Genomic DNA, 4,489 nt, shown 5'->3' on the forward strand with positions numbered 1-4,489 from the left:
GTGAAAAAGGATGGAATATAGTTTCAAGAGGCATCTGCAAAGCCCATGGTCGTCACTTGTATGTCTAATTCTCAATGCTGTGACCCCATCAAGAAGGCAATAGTTCTCAGTCAGTTGCAGTTCTTTGGAGATATCACTGCTTGATCCTACTGAGCACCTGAAATCCTGTTCAAATAAAAAATTCAACCTCTGGTTTTTCTGCCAAACTCATTCATATTTCAAAATGTAACATCAATATGACCATTCTTCTTGTCCATCAGGATCAAGTCCAGTATTGCAATAACAGTAGGACATACCACCACCATTCTTCTTGTGTGGAAAAAATAAATAATAATTATACTCCTTCCTAGGTACTCTGGCAGTTGAAACCCACCAGCCACTCCTTGGAAGGAAGGTTGGGCAATCTACTTCTGTAGTGATACTGCCTGGGAAACCCAAGGAGGGGTCACTATGAGTCAGATCCGACTCAACAGCAGTACGTTGCATTTGTTGTTGTTGTTGTTGTTGTTGTTGTTATGTGCCGTTGAGTCGGACCCGACTCATAGTGACCCTTCCTTAGGTTTCCCAGGCAGTATCACTATGGAAGTAGATTCTTTTTGGTTTTCTTCTTACTTCATTTTCTTCTTTGATTCTTCATTTTCTTTCTCCCTGCCTTTCCTGTTTGAAATAACTAATTCTATGCAATGCCTACCTAGTTCAGTAAGATAACTTTGCAAAAATATTGTGACCATATGAGGGAGATAACTCTGCTAACAGCCATATTTTGTATGTGAAGTACACAGAATAAGTAACATTTTCTTGCATAATGTTCATCACTTAAGGATTTATAATGGTGTGTCACTGGTACTACAGGGCTGAAAGGGGCTTTAGGGATTTTTCCTCTTTTTCTGAAGTATTTGGTCAAGATTTTCTAAAATATATGCTACCTTGGAAATATAGAAATGTCTGTCTTCCCTTCTGGCCTTTAATTCTATGGAGGTAGATTGTGGCTTACTGTCCACTTATGCCCCAAAAGTTTCCAAAATGCCTGGCAAGCAATAGGTGCTAAATAAATTTTTGTTGATCAAGTCCTCTTTATTTAAAGAGAAACAACTAAGGATCTGAATGGTGGATGTGACTTTCAGTGACTCACACAGCTACTCAACTGGAAAACCTAGCTGAAGTCTTGGAACTCCCATTAAAAATCTTGTGTTGTTTACTTGCTATGTTCAATTCAAATCTTGCCTTGCTACCTTGACTTGCCCTTGAGAAAAAAGACAATGAGCTGAACTTCTAGAATAGTTCTTCTATGTTCTCAAGTCTAATCGCAATTCTAGGTTCAGCAATGGACTCAAAGGAGGTCATTAATGAAATCATGCAGGTTACTCTGTTCTAGAAATTTTGTTATTAAAAAACACTTTACTATCAGTCCCAGCTGCTATGTGGTAAACTGGACACCTACCATTTTTTCCTTGCCCCAAATCTCCCAGCTTCCTATATGTCTCAGCTATGTAGGGACTACTACTCTTTATCTAGTTCATCCAAAAGAATATCTATGGCTTTAATTTCCACCTTTACATAAGCTTCAGCTCTTGGAAATTCAGTAAGATAAAACCTTTGTGGTAAATATCACCCTGAGACAACATACACATCCTGAGAGAGAAAAAAGTATAAACATGAGCAATGTGAACCCAAGGAACAAAGTGAACCATGCGGATATACTTAATTCGCCATCATAAGGAGGAAAACCTCCATTTCCCTTTATTGTGCCTAACATCACCAAGTATATTATTATTTTAAAATGCTAATCCGTACTCAGTGCCCTCGGGCCTTCCCTAATCCCTTGCAGGAGCAATTCTCTCTGACAGCAGGCAATAGTTTAGTCATCTGTAGGCAACAGCATAAAACTGATCAAAATTCCTCAGGCCTTAGCCAGTGAAACAGTAAATAACTTCAGCTGATATGTAACTAACAGGCTGTCCAACAAGTGCTCTGAGCTCCCCAAGTAGGGATTTAAGTCCATATATGCACCAGTGTGTCTTCAAATAATGAAAAGCACAGATGGAAGATAGAACCAAGATAAAATCACACGGGCCCACCAAAATTCAACAAAGGGCTTAGCACACAGTGATCCCATCAATCCATACAGGTCAAACACCAGTGCCTCTCTGCCCTTGGAAATCGGCTTAGATCCAGCCAGCAATTGTTTGCACAGTTTTAAAATGGGCAGTCTTAATCCAGGGGGTGGGAGGGCAGTTGAGGAAGAAAAGACAAACATTATCATGGCCAGCACTCCATGTTTTGTTTTGTAGGATATTGGATGCAAATTTTACTTCTTGTTTCTGAGAATTGTTTTTCAACCATAAAACTTTCAAAAATCTAGTGTGCTTAATTCCAAGCCTTTAAAATTTATGCTATGAAATTTGTTATGGTGTCCTAATAAATCAGCGCTTGGTAGTAACAAATTATCAGAACAAGTCGTATATATAAAAAGATAAATCAGAATTTAATAGTAAAGATAGAAGGTGTTTTCCAATCAGACAACCAAAACACTAACTAATGGGGACATTTGTAAACATGACAGTGATTTACAGCAAGGCTCTGAGTGAAGGTTCATAAATCCAGCAGGAGACTTCACATCTACCAACAGGGACTTTTGGCCCATTGTTTATAAATCAAGAAGTTAATGAAGAGTCAGGGGTCTGTAAATCCAGACACTAAATTAGAAATGTGCTGCTTTTGATTTATAAATGAGAACCTTAAGAATTACATATATACCTAAATAGAAAAGAAATTGCATTTAAAATCAGGTGAAGGTTAGTATTTATAAATCATAGTTATAAATAAAAATAATTTATGTTTACATCATCAGCCAACACAAACTTAACAAATTCTAAACTCTACATTTCGTAAGACTACCAGCCCTCCTGGGGCTATTCCTAGCAGAATGCAAATACTTAGCAACTTAAGTGAAATAATGAATTAGCTCTTTCTTATTCTGTTACTTTTAATAGGGAACAATTCGTAATATATTATTTACATTACAATTTTTTTCTTTGCTTTACCAAAAAAGAATAAAAAATATGGGTATATAACAAATCATATGCTACCTCATGAAATGTTTAAACACTGGCCAATTCTTTTTGGTACAGTGACACTGTATTCCTTCCATCTTCTTTTTTTTTTTTTCCTTACCAAAGCTAATACTTTTATTTATTTATTTATTTTAAGAGCTTGTTTTACATTCAACGTAACGCATACATTTAGTTCCAACGCTAACCCAGTCTCCTCCCCTTCCTACCCTACAACCCTCCCCCTGTGCCCCTCATAATTATGTACTCCTGTTTGTCCTGCATTTCCTCAGTTTGAATGTTGGTTCTCTGGTGTCCCATCGTCTATTGCTCTAAGGGATGTATTGCCATAGAGTATTGGGTGCAGCATCCTGGGCTGAGTGGCCTGCATGTACATCTTGCTAACTCTTGGGCTGAAAGCCCATCCCTGGCGGTGAGTTTTATTCCAGGCACAGAATGTATTGCAGGACCATAGTATTGGGAGTCTCATAAGATTTCCTCTGACCAGTAATTCTGGTCATTATTGAGTTTTTGGATTATGTTCCATGTTTTCCCTCCCACTCTAGCCAGGATCTCCAGATTTGATCCTTTCCTGAGTGGTTGGCATTGGTAGCCGGGCACCATCCAGTTCTGGTCTCAAGGGCCATCATGTCATAAGGCTGATTGCTTCTAAATGCCCTTTTGTTGTTGTTGTTGTTGTTGCATTCTCCTTCACTTCCGATGCTAGGAGACCATTAGCTGCATCTTAGATGGCTGCTTGAAAGCTTTTAAGACCCTAGTCACTACTCACCAATGTAGGATGTGGAGCAACGCTTTTATGTATTTTGTTATGCCAATTGAGTCTGGTGTCCCCCAGTATTATGGTCCTGAGGTAGTAGATCTATTGGATCTCTCTCCTATAGTGTCAGGATGTCTGTGAGGGATTACTCTGTGTCTGTCTTCTATTGTTTCTGTAAGGACTGCAGGTATTTTATATCACTGGTGTCTGTGCAAGACTAGCCTCAGCTGAATCTATACTTGGTCTAGAGTATACCTCTGTTCACTGACCCCCGTCTGATCATCTCATGTGTTTATGTGTTTATCTGTATAGCCTAGTGCTTGGTGTCAATAGCAATGTGGTATTGTGGACACACTGGTTGGTATTAGCATCTGTTGTCTATCTCTCATGTGCACAGTTCAGTGTCCTCTCATTTCCCAATGTTATTATGGTGGTCATATATCCTTCCTGTATATCCCTCCCCTTACCCATGTCAGCATGTGAGCCCCAACTAGCCTGAAATTAATCCCTGCCCTTCCCTCCCCATCCTGTTAACCTACTTGGTGAGTTCCCTTTCCCAAGCAAACCCTTCTCTGTCTTTTTACAGTAATGGACTCATACAGTACTTGTCCTTCTGCGATTGACTTATTTCACTCAACATAATGTCCTCCAGGTTCATCCA

This window comes from Orycteropus afer, unplaced genomic scaffold (assembly GCF_000298275.1).
Source record: "Orycteropus afer afer isolate SDZICR_OR568_19922 unplaced genomic scaffold, OryAfe1.0 scaffold00280, whole genome shotgun sequence".
In the NCBI taxonomy this organism is placed as follows: domain Eukaryota; kingdom Metazoa; phylum Chordata; class Mammalia; order Tubulidentata; family Orycteropodidae; genus Orycteropus; species Orycteropus afer.